Source organism: Schistocerca cancellata, unplaced genomic scaffold, assembly GCF_023864275.1.
Source record: "Schistocerca cancellata isolate TAMUIC-IGC-003103 unplaced genomic scaffold, iqSchCanc2.1 HiC_scaffold_780, whole genome shotgun sequence".
NCBI classification, from domain to species: domain Eukaryota; kingdom Metazoa; phylum Arthropoda; class Insecta; order Orthoptera; family Acrididae; genus Schistocerca; species Schistocerca cancellata.
This window is the reverse complement of record NW_026046791.1, coordinates 6443723-6463153: the sequence shown is the minus strand read 5'-3', so window position 1 is coordinate 6463153 and position 19431 is coordinate 6443723.

The following is a 19431-nucleotide window of genomic DNA, read 5'->3' as shown; positions in this document are numbered from 1 at the left end:
TTGCATAGCTCTCCAAAGTTACCAGAATGGTATTGAATGGAAGAACTGTCAGTCCATTCTTCCATCTCAAACCTAAGCACAGATCTTCAGCACAATTACATGAAACAATTGAAAATGCCTTAAATTAGTTTCCTAATAGTTCTAAACATATTTTAAATAAACTTGTTTTCATGCACTATTACAATGTAAATACGTAATACGTAATGTTTTGTTCTGATTTTGGGTGTTTATAAACGATGCCACTGCTTACATCGTACTACGGCAGTGGTTCATCGACGTTTTTGTTGTGGCCACAGCTGTGGTATTGCGTTTCGCACTCCTTGAGAGGTCTACGCTTGCTCGCACCATCTGTTGCTACAGACTTGCTTCGCTAATGATTCACGCTGCCCGCGCGACTGCTACGGTCGCAGGTTCGAATCCTCCCTGGGGCATGGATGTGTGTGATGTCCTTAGGTTAGTTAGGTTTAAGTAGTTCTAAGTTCTAGGGGACTGATGACCACAGATGTTGAGTCCCATAGTGCTCAGAGCCATCTGAACCATTCACGCTGATAGCCGGCGTCACCTGCTTACCTCCGGAGGCTCACAATTGTGATTCACAGTTACATCGAGAGAACCTCTTACAACAGGGTGACCAAACGTCCCGGAAAACCGGGATTGTCCCGGTTTTCATCCCTGCGTTCCGGTGTCCCGAAAATTTGTTTCGGGACGCTCAAAAGTCCCGGAATTCAGTTTTTAAATACATTTCGCGAAACTTTCTCAAATTTTTGGGATTTCGCTATATTAAAGGAAATAAAAAACAAGAAATTAATATATTTTAGCTTATTTGTCTAAAATCTCCATTGTCCCATACTAGTAATCGCAGTATCAGTATTGATACACTCAGGCAATAATTTACTTTGAGCGGTACTTTGGCCAACAAGTAGTAACTTGTATTATTGTAACAGAGCTATGAAACCGTCCGATTGTCGCGCCACTTACTCACACACTCATTGTCAGATAAACTTCAATAGTTTTTTCTCATGTTAGTGGTATTATTGCTGCAGTACTGTGAAACGTAATGCCGAAACGTGCCTCCAAGTTCAGTGACTGTTATTCCAAGGAATGGAATTTCATTAAGAAATGTCGTTATGATTACGAAGCAGAGTGTTCCGTATGTAACTGTTTTATTAGTATAAGTCATGGTGGACGTTCCGACATAGTTGATCACATCAGGTCAAAGAAACACATTAACAGATACAGTGCACCGAGCTGCAGTAAGACTCTACAAAATTATGTTGTGAAACATCAGTCAAGTGAAGAGACGAAAGTTCGAGCAGCCGAGCTTACACTAGCCTACCACACGGTGAAACATCACCAAACTTATAGATCTAGTGGTTGTACTAATAAACTTAACAGCATTATGTTTGATGATTCTTCCATTGCAAAAAAGTTTAGTCCAGCAAGAACTAAAGTGTCAGCCTTAGTGAAAGGAGTTATTGCTCCCCAGAGTGTAGGGGAAAGCCTTGAATACATCAAAAAGTCTTCTTTCTACGAGATATCCACTGATGCCAACAATCATAAGGCCACTAAAATATTTCCGTTTGTTGTTCAGTTTTTCGATATTAATCAGGGAATTCAGACCAAACTTTTGAAGGTGAGTTCCCTACCTAATGAAACATCTGACGAAATTTCAAGACTTTGTATGAATACTATCGAAATGTTTGATCTTGAGAAAAATAAATGTGTGGCATTTTGTGGAGACAACATCAACACGAACTTTGGTGGTTTAAAAAGACAAGGCAAATGCAACGTATTTACCAAATTAAAGGCAACAGTGCATGAAAACATTGAAGGCATTGGATGCCCTTCACATGTTTTACACAATAGCGTGCAGACATCTGCTGACAGTTTAAGCTGTGATGTTGAAACTATCGTCATGAAGGTATATTCACACTTTTACATATATACTGTTAGAACGGAGAGACTTAAGGAGTTCTGTGATTATGTGGGAACTGAATATATGAATGTAATGTGTCACTCGAAAACTCGCTGGTTATCACTGTTTCCAGCAGTTGAAAGAGTAATCCGCCTGTTTGAACCGTTAAAAGAGTTCTTCGTAAATGAAGACAAAGCCCCCAAAACATTGGTTCAGTTTTTCAGTAACCCTTTAAGTGAAGCCTACTTATGGTTCATTCACAGTCAGCTTAGCACTTTGCAGCATGGGATAAAGGAAATTGAGGGAAGCACGAAAAGTGTAATAGAGGTAAATGTTCTGAAAAATACTCTGGAAACAGTTACTAAGAGGGGAGAACAGCAGTTCATTTATTTTAATGTTAAATCTGTCCTTAAAAGAGCAGAAGTATCAGAAGCAGCGGAAAGGAGTTTTAGGGAAAGTTAACAAGTTTTATGACACTTGTGTAGAATATCTTAGCAAGTGGAGCGCCTCATATTTACCCTCATCGCCGGTGTTTGATTGGATGTTACTGAAGAGAGTGTCAAAATGGGAAAGTGTTGAAGAGACAGTTTCTTATTTGAAAAGTAAAGAGACTGAAATCGATGATTCCATTCTCTTTGATCAGTTCGGCATACTGACAAATTTTGTTGAAGAAAGTCTTCACAAGTGGAATGATGAAAAAAAACCACCATTGGAATGTCATGAGAAGTGGGTGAGTTTTTTTAAAAGTTGTGACTGTCGTCAGCATTACTCTGAGTTGGTAATAATTGCAAGGTATTTATTTGCAATACCAGCCCATAATGCCAATGTGGAAAGAATATTTTCGTTCATGAATATCCAGTGGACTGATGAAACAAACAGAATGGAGGTGGACTATCTTGAAGCAATCCTGCAGATCCTGTACAACTAAAAATGGATTGTGTCTCAAAGAACAAAGACATGATCATGAAGGCTGGAGCCAGTGAAAAATACCCTTTTCTCCAAGGACAGTCAATTCCATCTACAAGTGCTCAGTAATATTAAAGCTCATGTTAATATTAATTGATTAAAAGTTGAATGGCTGTAAAATTTTGTAAAATCATAATACATTTTTTTATTACTGTGTACGTTTATTAAATGTCATTAATTATACAGATAATCTAGATTATATGAATCTTTTGTATCATCTTATTAGTTATAATAATCGGGTAACAAAATGTGTCAACAAAACATTAATATTTAAAATTAAGAAACCTGGGTACATATGGAATGAGGTGTCCATTGGCACCTGGGTGAATGTGTCCCGGTTTTCACTGAAAATAATTTGGTCACCCTATCTTAGAATCTTGCTTCAAGCATAATGCACAGACACTCATTTATCAAACAGTAACATTCCATCTGTATATCAGTCTCATTGGTGCTACAAAACGTACTAGTGGAACTCTTTTCATCTAATGACTGTATTCTTTCTACTGACTTTCATATACGAGCATTAAGTGACTTTGTAATATGTAGGGGCTAATTATATTATTCTTAGGTAAACCTTTATTCCAATTCCTTTCACAATTTAAAGCCAGTGTGTGGCATTATTGTGTATCCTCCTTAATACGTTGCCATCTATTTAAACATTATTTACTACGTTTATGTCTTTCAAGAGATTTCCAAGTCAGTGTTGTGTCCTAATTCGACAGTATGTTTACTCCACCGTGCTTCGTAAAACAGTTGGCGGAAACCACTTCGGCTGCAAACACTCCTTAACGGCCGACTAACACGTCGCCCTTTCGCCTTTCCTCCGTCACTCTTCATAAATGATTGGCCGACTTTCCTGCCGTCTAACAACCAAGCTTCTCTTTCTCTCTGTATGTAAATAATAGGCCAACTTTTCTGTCATCAAATCTACAACTCTCCAGGTACCTCTTTTCTCTCTTTGCAAATAATTGTCAGACTTTCCTGCCGCCTAATAACCATAACTCTCCATTTACTACGAAGGTAAGTCAATTATTATCCGCAATTTAGTTATATTTTTGTTTACTTTGGTAGTACTGTCGTTTTACGTAGATGACGCATGCTTTGTTTATTTGTTGTTATATCTTTGCACTTTTCAAGCTGCTAGGTTAGTTTCGTGATAGCTGCCGTGCTGTTAATCGTGGCTGCTCCGCTGTCTATTTGCACCAAAGAAGAGCAACTTTTAGTGATCCGTTTTTTGTGGTCGGAAGGCGTATCAGGGGCCGAAATTCATCGAAGACTTCCGGTACAGTACGGCAACAGTGTTTTGCGACAACGGAGTCTCTACGAATGGATTGTTTCCGAAATGTTCGCACTAGTGTTACGCACGATGAAGGAGCCGGACGACCGTTTACCGCCACAAATGAAGAAACCGTAGAACGTTCACGTGAAATGATTCTCTAAGACAGATGATTAACTATTGACGAAGTGACACATCGTCTGCAAATTAGTCACGGTTCTGCCTACGAAATCATCCACAACAGACTTGGGTTTCATAAAGTTTGTGCAAGATGGGTCCCAAAACAACTCATACAATTGGACAAACAAACGCGCTTGGACATCTGCAAAAAACATCTGGATCACTATAGTAATGAAGGGGGCAACTTCTTAGACAGGATCATTACTGGTGGCGAAACATGGATCCATCATTACGAGCCGAAGAGTAAACGGCAGAGTATGGAATGGAAACATTCAAATTCGCCGTGCAAGAAAAAGTTGAAGACCCAACCGTCCTCAGGAAAACTGATGCTTACTGTTTTTCGGGACGCAGTGGAACATTATGGGGAAAGGGCCGCAACAATAAACAGCGTGTGAGATGCTTACTGCCAAGCTGAAGCCTGCAATTCGAAGCAAACGCCGAGGATTGCTACACGAGAATTCCCGGCCCACACTGTTGAAGCGCTTCAGAAACTCAAATCTGAAGTACTGGATCATCCTCCATATAGTCCCAATCTTGCCCCCTTGTGACTGTCACTTGTTTGGTCCACTCAAACAGGCGTTGAGGGGCCGTCGATTTGCCTGGGACGAAGCGGCGAGAGAGGCGGCGCGGCGTGGCGTGGCGTGGCGCACTCCCGGCTCGCAGCTCAGCCGAGAGCCTTCTTTCACGACGGCGTCAGGGTGCTCGCTTGTACAACGAGCGACCGAGTACGTCGAAACGCAAGGAGACTATGTCGAAAAATGGTTCCTATTTGATTACAATAAAATTTTATAACTACTTTGCGGATAATAATTGACTTACCCTCGTATAAACCTCTTTCGCAGAACTATTCCCGGCATTTCACTGTATCATAGATCATTACAGCGGAAACCAATTTGCCGTTTCAATCCATACTAAAGAGTAACGATATGTCTATATTGACACAATCTGTACATCATCTCAAGCACAACATTATTTTTGCCACCAGAATTTCGGCTATCGTACATTATCATATTCACTTACCTCATTGTCGTCGTCCTCTTCTTCTGCAGCCTTCAGCTTATTTTTATACATTATTTCATGTGTATTATATATAATAGCCCTCGTCTTGCTTTCTTGTTCTTAGAACGTTTTCAGGCGGAAGGATTTGTGTATCGTTGTTGTAAATATTTAGAAATTGTTCCCCTACGTGCTCTATGTGTGTTAAGATGGTCCTGGCGCCTTCTTGTAACTATAAACTGTGTTCCCTTGATGATGTATGCGTAATCCTACTCTCCGTATACTCGGGCCTATCCACGTAATACCAGGAGATGCCTGCCTTTCACCCGTGTTATGCACATGTTTATTCTGCTGGATGACTTTATGTTTTTGTCATAGCTTGTCTCTTTGTTCTCATATACATTGTAAGAAAATTCGGTGATCTTAACCTTGATAGTGAAGAGTGTTAAAGAAGACAGATGTAGTTCTGAATGAAAGAAGGGAAAGAACAAACAGCAGGAAAAGGAAATGAAGTATGCTGTCAGTTAACTCGGGCAGGTGGTAATCTTCCCTTACCTAGCAATACAAAGAATGTTATTGCCCCCCGAGGTTAGTATTCATAACGTTTGCTCATGTCATTTATCGACATTTCAAGTAATAATTGTTGTGGCGGTATTTCCGTAATAAAATGAATCACTTCATTTACAACTTGCTCAGATTCAACCATATAATCTTTCCCGCTATAATGCTTCTTAGAACCGAATTGATAGCTTTGTCTCGCGCAGAGGAATGCAGTATATGCATGACCATTTTTTGCTAGCTGCCTCTGACAGAAGCTGCCTGTGAGGTCCATGTTTATTGATATCTTGACGCCAAGGAACTTCGGTGCTGGACCTTCTAGTGCCTTTCTCCTATCCATTTGTGGTATAATGACTTTTCCACCTTCAAACTTTCTGTCCACAGATACTTTACCTCTCGCTCTGTTTTGAGTCTATATGTGTTACTCACCCTTTTGTTCGCCACGAGTTTGCTTCTGTTTCTAAACTAGTGGCCACGATTTCGATTTTTTGCTGTACAGTCATGTTTTCAGGAATGATGCCCTCAAACTGTCCAACGAGGGCTACTGGCTCGTTCCATTTCCGCACTTATCAGTCCTCATTTACCGCTACTACTTTCATTGCAACGGAAAATTTGATTTTGCGGCATTGGATATTATAATTTAACTGAAGTTCAAAAACGGTTCAAACACAGTTCAGAGCCTACTTATCACAGTTCCTCATTTAGTTCTCTGGTCCTTTACAGTTCACACGAATCACAGACCTTATATAGTTCGCTGGTCGGTTACAGTTCACAGTTCTCGCTAATCAAATCTAACCTCATATTTCTAAAGCACTTCGACTTGGACGAGTACCCCCACCAGCGATGCCACGTATGGCAAGTTGAAAAACAGAGTGGGAGCGAGGTATATTCGTGCGTACGATAAACGTCTTCCCTCAAAAACATTTCTCTCCTTCATACCTGCTCTGTGCTGCCGCAGACGACGCCTCGCTGACCTCACTTGCACCGAGACTGCGGTACGCGCGAGGCGCCCAGTCCCGTCGCCCCCCACCGCCCCGAGTGGAATGCTCGAGCTCACCAACCTGCAGTCTTCTGAGGTGGTTGCCCCCTGCGCAGAAAACAGCACGTAGGTCGTGAAACCGTTATCTTGAGGCTGTAGGAAAGTCTGAGCGAGCAACTGTCATTTTAGAAAAAAAAATAAATTTCCTTTCAGCAGCCAGTTTCGGCGGTCTTCCTCCTGATACCCGTACTGAAGAAATCATCTGTCACCGGTACGTCACACAACATTACGTCATCGTGTCACTTCTGCCTTCTCTATGACGAGCTTTTTATAGCCGAGTATGATGGCTGTACCCCAAAAATTATACAACCTCTGACAGTGGAATACGTGTGCCGGAACTCTTGTTGGTAAGATATAAGGTTAGGAACTTTCAGAGGTGGCAGTATGGACTACATCTAGAAAAAATGTCTGGTAAACGTGGGCACTAAAATGCATTTTTTAAGAGCGATGAGCACTTATTCGATAGAGGAGACGTTTCACGGTAGCGAACAGCTCTTAAGGTGGCACTTTAGAGCACATTTTTACTGCACATTCTCTTTTCTTGTTTTTTTTTCCATACTACCACTTCCCAAAATATGGAAAGCACAAAGCCTGCAGTAGAACAGATTCGTTTCACAACATCGAAGATCAAGAACTGCTCGCAGCTCTTAAGGTATGCGAGTATGCGTTTTACAGTCCTTGTTTACATGACTTTTTTTGTTTGGAATGGTGGCCAAGCGGTTCTAGGCGCTTCACTCTGGAACCGCGCCGCCGCTACGGTCGCAGGTTCGAATCCTGCTTCGGGCATGGATGTGTGTGATGTCCTTAGGTTAGTTAGGTTTAAGTAGTTCTAAGTTCTAGGGGACTGATGACCTCAGAAGTTAAGTCCCATAGTACTCAGAGCCATTTTTTGTTTGGAATCATCATTCCTGTCACATCGCTGAATACTGACCGTCACTTCGGAAACATCATGTTTCAGAAAAAAAAAAACAGAACACCTTCAGTGACTGGAGATAGCACGTTTATAGTCACAGGACATGTACCGTTAGTACGTTCTGCAGAAATGGTAAGCACTTGAACCATATCGCCCCTACAGTTCAAGGACAACAGCAATATCGCGGCGCAACACCACGTACCGGCAAGATCTGCCTGCGGCAATCGTTGTCGCTGCAGATCAAAGGTAATGGACCTCAGGGAGAATGGATGCGTCGATCGGGGAAATTGCTGCTCGTGTGGGACGAAGTGTTTCAGCAATGCAAATGGTGTGAGCAGAATGGTTCACGGAAGGCGTAGAACACTACGACGTGGGTCAGGTGGCACCACCCAGACCAGCCGCCCACAAGATTGGCGCAACAGTGGTTTTTTTTTTTTTTTTGTGGTTTTAGGGCGCACAACTTCAGTGGTCATTAGCGCCCTGACTACTCTAAGAATGCACCGCGAGGCACAAGTTGACAACAACAACTAAAAGGGAAAACACGATAAAAGACAGACTGACAGGCATAGGATTAAAAAACAGCATCATCAAATGTCCTTAGCGAGGTTTGTCAAATTGATAAAACGAAGAACACGAGCAGCTGCTCGTGGGTCATCCGCTAAAATGGCATCGAAAATACTTGGCAGGTTAAGATCTAGGCGCAGCGTGTTAAAATCTGGACAGGAAATTAAAATGTGTCGAACCGTCAGCAAGTGCCCACATGGGCAGAACGGCGCCGGCGCAGCCGTCAGCAGATGGCGATGGCTGAACCGGCAGTGTCCAATTCTTAACCGGGCCAAAACTACCTCCTCCCGCCGAGAAGGGCGTGAGGAGGACGTCCAAGCCACGGGAAGAGGTTTTAAGGCCCGAAGCTTGTTGTCTGTAAGTGCAGCCCAATCGGCATGCCACAGCGATAAAATGCGCCGACAAATGACCCTGCTAAAATCGGACTAGGGGACACAACAAGAAGCTGTCCGAGGCTGGAGGACCGCAGCCTTGGCCGCGGCATCTGCAGCTTCGGTCCCAGGGATACCGACATGGCCAGGAACCCACATAAAGCTAACCGGAGAACCGACGTCCACCAGCTGCTGGAAAGAGCGTTGGATCCGGTGTACGAAAGGGTGAACCGGGTACGGATCACTGAGGCTCTGGATGGCGCTCAGGGAATCGGAGCAGATGACATAAGGAGAATGTCGGTGGCGGCAGATGTAAAGAACAGCCTGGTAGAGGGCAAAGAGCTCAGCTGTGAAGACCGAACAATGGCCATGGAGCCGGTATTTGAAACTTTGTGCCCCGACAATAAAGGAACACCCGACCCCGTCATTGGTCTTAGAGCCATCTGTATAAATGAAAGTCATGTTGATGAACTTCGAACGAAGTTCCAAAAAACGGGAGTGGTAGACCGAACCGGGGGTAACCTCTTTTGGGAGCGAGCTGAGGTCAAGGTGAACGCGGACCTGAGCCTGGAGCCAAGGTGGCGTGTGGCTCTCGCCCACTCGAAAGGTTGCAGGGAGTGAAAAATTAAGGTGTTGAAGGAGGCGACGAAAGCGAACTCCAGGGGGTAGCAGGGCAGAGACATACAACCCGTATTGACGGTCAAGAGAGTCGTCAAAAAAAGAACGATAAGACGGGTGGTCGGGCATTGACAGTAGCCGACAGGCATACCGACAAAGCAGTATATCGCGCCGGTAGGTGAGTGGCAATTCGCCAGCGTCAGCATGAAGACTCTCTACGGGACTAGTATAAAATGCTCCGATCGCAAGTCGTAAACCCCGATGTTGTATGGAGTTGAGGCGGCGTAAGATGGATGGCCGTGCAGAGGAGTATACGAAGCTCCCATAATCCAGCTTGGAGCGGACGATCGACCGATATAGACGAAGTAGGACGGTTCGATCCGCTCCCCACGACATACCACTGAGAACACGGAGGACATTTAAAGAACGGGTACAACGGGCGGCCAAATATGACACATGTGGAGACCAGCTAAGTTTCCTGTCAAATGTAAGGCCTAAAAATTTGGTTGTCTCCACGATTGGGAGAGCAACGGGACCGAGTCGTAAGGACGGTGGGAGAAACTCTGTGTAGCGCCAGAAGTTAATACAGACCGTCTTCTCGGCAGAAAAACGGAAGACATTGTCGACACTCCAGACGTAAAGACGGTCAAGAGTACGCTGAATACAGCGCTCCAGGACACGTGTACACTGCGCGCTGCAATAGATGGTAAAATCGTCCACGAAAAGGGAGCCTGATACATCAGCTGGGAGGCAATCCATTATTGGATTGATCGCGATGGCGAAGAGAGCGACGCTCAAAACTGAGCCCTGTGGCACCCCATTCTCCTGGCGAAAGGTGTGACAGGACAGAACCCACACGTACCCTGAACTGTCGATCCATTAAAAAGGAACGAATAAAGAGAGGGAGGCGACCGCCAAGGCCCCATGTATGCATGGTGCGGAGAATGCCCGCCCTACAACAGGTGTCGTAAGCCTTCTCCAAATCAAAGAACACAGCCGCGGTCGGGCGCTTCCGCAAGAAGTTATTCATAATGAAGGTCGATAAGGTAACCAAATGGTCAACAGCAGAGCGGCGCCTACGAAATCCACATTGTACACTGGTAAGTAGGCGTCGAGACTCGAGCAGCCAAACCAATCGAGAGTTAACCATTCGCTCCATCACTTTACAGACACAGCTGGTAAGCGAGATAGGTCGATAACTGGAAGGCAAGTGCTTGTCCTTCCCCGGCTTAGGAATCGGGACAACAATAGACTCGCGCCAGCAGGCGGGAACATGTCCCTCAATCCAGATGCGATTGTATGTACGAAGAAGAAAACCTTTACCCGCAGGAGAAAGGTTCTTCAGCATCTGAATATGAATAGAATCAGGCCCTGGAGCGGAGGACCGTGATCGGCCAAGTTCGTTTTCGAGTTCCCGCATGGTGAATGGGGCATTATAACTTTCACAATTCGAGGAGCGGAAGTTAGGTGGCCTAGCCTCCTCTGCCTGTTTGCGGGGGAGGAAGGCAGGGTGGTAATGAGCGGAGCTCGAAACCTCTGCGAAAAAGCGTCCGAAGGCATTGGAGACAGCCTCAGGGGCCACAAGGACGTCATTCGCGACCTTCAAGCCAGAAACTGGTGAGTGGACCTTAGTGCCAGATAGCCGGCGCAGGCTACCCCAGACAACAGAAGAAGGAGTAAAACTGTTTAAGGTGCTTGTGAAAGCAGCCCAGCTGGCTTTCTTGCTTTCTTTGATAATACGACGACACTGAGCACGTAATCGTTTATAATTGATACAATTCGCCACTGTAGGGTGGCGTTTAAATGTGCGTAAAGCACGTCGACGAGCACGTAAAGCGTCTCTACATGCTGCGGTCCACCAGGGGACCTGTACGCGACGTGGAGAAGAAGTAGGGTGAGGGATGGAATATTCAGCAGCAGCGAGAATGACTTCCGTGAGGTGTGCGACCTGACGATCGCAGCTTGTGAAGGTTTGATCCTGAAAGGTCGCCCTGGAAGAGAAGAGCCCCTAGTCTGCCTTGGAGATGTTCCAACTAGAGGAGCACGGAGAGGGGGTATGCTGCAGGAGATGGATAACACACGGGAAGTGGTCGCTCGAATATGTATCAGAAAGTGCATACCACTCAAACCGGCGTGCAAGTTGGGGAGTACATATAGAGAGGTCTAAATGGGAATAGGTGTGAGATGCGTCGGAAAGAAAAGTAGGGGCGCCAGTATTGAGGCAGACAAGATTGAGCTGGTTGAAAAGGTCTGCTAACAAGGAGCCCCTCGGGCAGGATGCTGGAGAGCCCCAAAGGGGATGGTGGGCATTGAAGTCTCCAGTTAACAAAAATGGTGCAGGTAGCTGAGCAATAAGTTGCATCATGTCTGCCCTGGTAACGGCAGATGACGATGGAGTGTAAACGGTACAAAAGGAAAACGTAAAAGTGGGGAGAGTAATGCGGATGGCAACTGCCTGCAATCCGGTGTGCAACGTGATGGGATCGTAGTAAATATCATCCCGGACCAGCAACATAACCCCTCCATGAGCTGGGATACCTACCACAGGGGGTAGGTCAAAACGCACAGAGGTGTAGTGTGCCAAGGCAATTTGATCGCATGCACGTAGCTTCGTTTCCTGGAGGGCTACGACGAGCGGACGGTGCAAGCGGAGCAGCAACTTCAAGTCCTCTCGGTTGGAGCGAATGCTGCGAATATTCCAGTGAATAAGTGCCATCGTAAGAAAAGGAAGATGATAGGAGGGGTCACCTCGAAGGCCGCTGAGGGCCTGGCTTCGAGCGAGCACTGCCGCCGCTATCAGTAGGCGGACAGTCATCGTCCATTGGGTCTATAGGTTCATCGGCCATCTCAGGAGGATGGCCGGGAGGGGGAGCTTCCTCCGCCGGTGAACGGCCAGATGTACGGCTACCAGCGGTGCGGCCAGGCGAAACGGATGACGGCCTGGGGCGGCAACCGCTGGGTGGCGCAGGAGAAGAAATGCGCCGTGGCGGAGAAGGAGAACTGTGCTTCCTATGAGCCTTTTTGGAAGGACGTTTGGTGGAAGTACCGGTCGAAGGCTGGGAGGTCGAGGTACGTAGGAAGTCTGCACGGGATGGTTCCTTCTTGAAGGCCCGTGCATCTGACTTCGGGGTCTTCGTCTTAGCAGAAGCTGATGAAGGGGCTGGTGTCTGTGGGGTGATGGGAGGAAGAGGAGACGTCGACCGCGCGATCTTAGCACTGGCCGAACGGACGACCGTGGTGCTGAAGGTCAGATCGCATGTCTGGGTTGCTACCTCCCTGATAGTCCGAGGAGAGGCGAGGACAGTACTGTATTTCCCCGCTGGGAGCAGCGTGGGCTTCCTACTAGCCAATAGCTTGCGAGCAGCCGAGGTGGACACTTTCTCTTTGACCCGAATTTCTTGGATACAGCGTTCTTCCTTATAGACAGGACAGTCGCGGGAGGATGCGGCATGGTCACCCTGACAGTTCACACAACGAGGAGACGGAGGTGGACAGTCACCCTCATGGGCATCCCTGCCACAAGTGACACATTTAGCCGCATTGGAACAAGACTGTCGAGTGTGATTGAAACGCTGACACTGGTAGCAGCGCGTAGGTGTTGGGACATAGGGGCGAACAGAAATAACCTCGTAGCCCGCCTTGATGCGCGATGGCAGCTTAACACTATCGAAGGTCAAGAAAAGTGTCCGGGTCGGTACAAGGTCATTGTTGACCTTTTTCATGACCCTATGGACAGCCGTCACGCCCTGCTCAGCGAGGAAAGATTGAAGCTCCTCGTCAGTCAATCCGTCGAGGGAGCTAGTATAGACTACACCACGAGACGAATTCAAAGTTCGGTGGGCCTCCACCCGGACAGGGAACGTGTACAGGAGTGTGGCCCGAAGCAGTTTTTGTGCCTGAAAGGCACTCTCAGTTTCTAGTAATAAGGTACCGTTACGCAACCTGGTACAAGATTTGACAGATCCGGCTATGGCATCTACGCCCTTCTGGATAACGAAAGGGTTGACAGAGGAAAAATCCTTTCCGTCCTCAGATCGAGAAACGACGAGGAAGTGTGGGGCAGGCGGTAGTACTTTTGTCACTGGTGGCTGGTCACGTTTCCGTTTTTGGGCAGAAGTCGAGAGAGATGGAGTAGAATCCATTGCGGAGGAATCCCCCATGATTGCCAGCGTCTCTGATGGCGCGCTCCTTCCTTGTGGGGACCCTCTCAGAGGGCACTCCCGCCTTAGGTGAATGTTTACACCTCAGGTCACACCTCCCGAGAAACAGACGGAGGGACCAATCGGCATGGTCAGAAGGTATCAGCTCAGGCAATCACTCCTCCCCGGGCCTGGCCTTTACCAGGGGGTACGCGCGTGCCTTACATGTCTACCCAGGGCGGGGAATTACGCGTTACCCCGTCACCGGCTACGCGTGCGAACGCGTGGGTCGGCCTTCAGGCACGCACAGGGAGGAAGGAAGAAGAGGAAAAAGAAGAGAGAGAGGGAGAAAGAGGACAGACTGTCTCAAACGCCGAGGCGGAGACCAGAGAAGGCAAGGAGAAAAAGGCAAGGAGAAGAAGGCAATGAGAAGGCAAGGAGAAGAAGGCAAGGAGAAGAAGGCAATGAGAAGGCAAGGAGAAGTCAAGGAGAAGTCAAGGGAAAGAGTAAGGAAGACAGTGAGGTGGAGAAGAGCAAAGAAAGGAACCAACAAAAGGAAGGAAGAAACGAGAAGTGAAAAACCAAAAAGATCACAATTATAGGTCGTGGAACCGTCCGTCTCCGGACGCAGGCGCTAACTACCCCCGTGAGGGGGATGAACTCCTTTTAGTCGCCTCTTACGACAGGCAGGAATACCTCGGGCCTATTCTAATCCCCGGACCCGCAGGGGGGGGGGGGGGCAACAGTGGTGTGGTATGGGTATCGATAACTACGATGCCACAACGTAGGTGCAAGTTCTTAGGTTGGCACTACGACACCGACACCGACGACAGCTCTACGAGCGCCGCTCCGGATTCAGCCCATTTTGATGCCGAGTAGACGACCAAGCAACGTTGTTTCTATTTCACAATGGGCGAGCCACTACAGATTTTGCCTTTGTAACTTTATGTACAGCTTCGCACCTACGAGCTCATCTCAGCCAAAATTAAGTACAATTGATGTATTCAAGTTAATGTGTGGTGATATAGTAAAACCACTTCAGGGTTTATACGAGGACAAGAAAAAAAATTCCCGGATTTCCCGGTTAAAAATTCACTTTCTCCAGGGTGAAAATGCACTTTTTCCGTGTTAAGTGACACTATACTCTTCCTCGACACTGTAAAAACTCATCAATCATTGAACATTTATGGTTTTATATACCGACGTAGAATTTCCCGGCACTTTAGAAAACGAGACTCTAGGGGTAGGGTGGGGGGGGGGGGGCGAAATTCCGCCAAATAACGCATGTAATCGAGATTATGATGGGCTTCTGTAAGCCAGTCATAGCTTATGTCACGTGATCTCGCCAGCTGATGACAGCATAGCACACGTGATATAGTCAGCCAATATCAAGATCACTCTTCAGTAGCGAGGACACACAAATAAAGAAAGTTAATGGTTTAAATTAATATACGTAGCATTCACATATAATATTGGTCTCCAAGATTAATAAGCTGGAAGAAAACTTAAGCTTCCACATATAATGTTGATCTTTTTTGCGCGTCTTACACTTTAAGATGTTGTTGTTGTGGTCTTCAGTCCTGAGACTGGTTTGATGCAGCTCTCCATGCTACTCTCGCCTCTGCAAGCTTCTTCATCTCCCAGTACCTACTGCAACCTACATCCTTCTGAATCTGCTTGGTGTATTCATCTCTTGGTGTCACTCTACGATTTTTACCCTCAACGATGCCCTCCAATACTAAATTGGTGATCCCTTGATGCCTCAGAACATGTCCTACCAATCGATCCCTTCTTCTAGTCAAGCTGTGCCACAAACTTCTCTTCTCCCCAATCCTGTTCAATACCTCATTAGTTATGTGATCCACTCATCTAATCTTCAGCATTCTTCTGTAGCACCACATTTCGAAAGCTTCTATTCTCTTCTTGTCCAAACTATTTATTATCCATGTTTCACTTCCATACGTGGCCCTACTCCATACAAATACTTTCAGAAACGACGTCCTGACACTTAAATCTGTACTCGATGTAAACAAATTTCTCTTCTTCAGAAACGCTTTCCGTGCCATTGCCAGTCTACATTTTATATACTCTCTACTTCGACCATCATCAGTTATTTTACTCCCCAAATAGCACAACTCCTTTACTACTTTAAGGGTCTCATTTCCTAATCTAATTCCTTCAGCATCACCCGACTTAAATCGACTACTTTCCATTATCCTCGTTTTGATTTTGTTGATGTTCATCTTATATCCTCCTTTCAAGACACTATCCATTCCGTTCAACTGCTCTTCCAAGTCCTTTGCTGTCTCTGACGGAATTACAATGTCATCGGCGAACCTCAAAGTTTTTATTTCTTCTCCATGGATTTTAATACCTACTCCGAATTTTTCTTTTGTTTCCTTTACTGATTGCTCAATATACAGATTGAATAACATCGGGGAGAGGCTACAATCCTGTCTGAGTCCCTTCCCAACCACTGCTTCCCTTTCATGCCCCTCAACTCTTATAACTGCCATTTGGTTTCTAAATAAATTGTAAATAGCCTTTCGCTCCCTGTATTATAGCCCTGCCACCTTCAGAATCTGAAAGAGAGTATTCCAGTCAACAAAAGCTTTCTCTAAGTCTACAAATGCTAGAAACGTAGGTCTGCCTTTTCTTAATCTTTCTTCTAAGATAAGTCGTAGGGTCAGTATTGCCTCACGTGTTCCAACATTTCTACGGAATCCAAACTGATCTCCCCCGAGGTCAGCTTCTATTAGTTTTTCCATTCTTCTGTAAAGAATTCGCATTAGTATTTTGCAGCCGTGACTTATTACACTGGTAATTCGGTAATTTTCACATCTGTCACCACCTGCTTTCTCTGGGATTGGAATTATTATATTCTTCTTGAAGTCTGAGGGTATTTCGCCTGTCTCATACACCTTGCTCACCAGATGGCACAGGGCACTGTGACCAGTGTGACGTACGTGAATGACATCCTGCGACCCGCAGCCATACCGTCTCTGCACAAAACTGCAGGAGGCATTTTTCAGCAAGACAATGCACGACCATATGTCGGTGCACGAATACGTGCCTTCTCGGTGTCACAGGATGTCGGCCTTCTGCCCTGGCCCGCCAGATCACCAGACCTGTCGCCAGTCGAAACGAAAATGTGTGGGATACGGTGAAACGACAGGTGAAGCACTGTGACCCAGTGCCAACCACCACAGATGAACTTCGAACCAGGGGAATGCAGCACTGATGGCTGTGCCACAGGACGCCGTTCACACCTTATACGCATCGATGTTGTCACGCACGGAACGAGTTACCAGAGACCATGGCGGACCCTCTGTCTACTAGGCAACAGGATACTTGCTGAACCGAGGTGAATGAGGTAATCATTTCTGCAGAACATACTGATGTACAAGTCCTAATCGTTCAAGGTGTTCAGTATTTTTCTGGATATTGTGACCGTATATTCAACTTTGTACCTAACACCTGTTCGCTGCAGATCAACGACGTTTATGCATGGGAGTAGCCTTAAGTCCGCAATGGGTGGAATTGGGAGGATGTCCGCGGCAGAAATTGTAATTCTATCGTAATTAACACTCTTCGCGTGGTGTAGACTCTTCCAAGAGTTTTTCGTTAGTAATATAACGACGTCTTCAGCTCGTGGTAAACTTTTAACGCGATACAAAATGATTCTATAGGAAAAACAGTAATATCACAAATTGAGTCCGCCTAGATGCAAATATCGTGTTATTTGTTTATTTCTTTATTATCCTAAACTAGTTTCGGCGACAAATATCGCCATCATCAGGGTTTTTTTTTTAATCTAAATCATGCAGAAAATGGTGTGGTTGTACAAACACAGTAAAATATTATTACATTTTTACAAATAGTCTTTTGAAATATAGTTTTTATATTGATACTTTCATACTACCTAATTTATTGTATGCTACAGCCTGTTTTAAGCTATTATTGATGATCACCAAGGCAGACAAAGGGAATGCTCTAGTCTTAATGACTGAGGTAGAATACATTGAGAAAACAGAAAAATTTCTGGAAAAGAATGAAATAAGCAAGCTAACCAGTGACCCAACACAAAGATACCAAAGACATGTAAAGTCTCTCTTAAAAAACATCACACGCACCTTGACACAGAACCAGACAAAAAGAATGACACAAAAGAACCCTAAAGCTCCACTCTTACCAAGCCTGCCAAAGGTCCACAAACCCCTCGTCCCAGTCAGGCCAGTGGTTGACTTCAGAAAAGCCCCATCTTACCTACTAGGGAGACACATGCACACATTCCTACAGAAGACATACACATAAACAAGCAACAGAAGCTTCAAAACACACGAGACATGATAGAGAAAATTAGGAATGTCAACATCCCCCCAGCAGCAAAATGGTGTCGTTTGACATAGCATCCATGTACACAAACATACCCACAGAAGAAACATAGACATTATAGAACAACAGCTAAAATGCAATAAATTCCCAGATGCACATATAAATGAAATCTCATCTACCCTTAGGCTAATCACAGAACAAAACTACTTCACTTTCAACAACAACTTCTACTTGCAACAAGCGGGGCTTCCCATACGGTCCCCCATCAGTGGAATCTTAGGGAACATTTTCTTGAACCATATAGAGAACACAATATTCAATAACATTGTAAAACAAGGATGCTACAAAATAATCTACTGGTACCGATATGTGTATGACATAATCTGTCTTGTAGATGAAACACATAGCAGGATAGAAGAGCTCCACAGTAACATCAACACAGTACACCCACAAATCGACTTCACAATGGAAATGGATAACAACAAGAAATTAAATTTCTTGGATCTTTCAATCACGAGAAACAACCACCAACATTAATTCTCCATCTACAGAAAACCCACATCGACAAGACCTGTTATCTACAGCTCATCCAACCACCTGACGGTGCATAAATATGCCAGTTTCACACACATGCTGCATAGGATAAACAGAACACCTCTTAAACCAGGAAACTACACCCAGGAACTAAACATAATCAAACAAATTGCTGTTGAAAACTACTACAAAACAGACATTATAAACAAACTCAACAACAAGGTAAAATGGAAACACACAGGCAACACAGCAGACCGCACCACTTCAGAAAAAAAGAGAGACATGGAACACACTAACATACAATAACAAAATATCACATAGAATAGAAAACATCTTAAAAAAGCAAGGGATCCCAATGACATTCAGAACAAACAATACAGTTCAGAAAAGACTAAGACCAGCCAGAACAACCTCAGACAAATTCAGCAACGCTGGAATATATCAACTCACTTGCAACTCTTGTCAGGCGCACTACATAGGACAAACAAGCAGAAATTTCCGAACGAGGTACACAGAGCACATGAGAGCTCTAAGAAGTGACAGCACACACTCAACTTTTGCAGAACATCTAATGAACAAAAACCATAGCCCCACTAATATCGGAATCGATCTACGCATTTTGAGAAACAGCAACAGTCTATACCGACAACTAACGATAGAAGAAATTTACCACATACAAAAGGCTATTGTCGAAGGGAAAAATGTAATAAATGAAAACACAACACTCTGCAACAACACACTCTTTACAACTCTGAGAGAACTGCTCAAGGACACAGAACAGAAAACACACACACGCAAAAGAACCATTTCCCCATCACACACGGAGACATAAATAATGAACAGAAGTCGTCGTAATTCGCGCTACAGTTTTTCATAGCCTTTCTCGCCACTTGCGATACGCCTCTCGCGACACACGCGAACAACAAGATGGCGTAATATTCTGAATTAGAAACAAAGTGCAAAAGTTATGTTTTTCTGTGTAAAAAGCAGCCACACGCCATTCAACGAACGTGAGTACACGAATAGC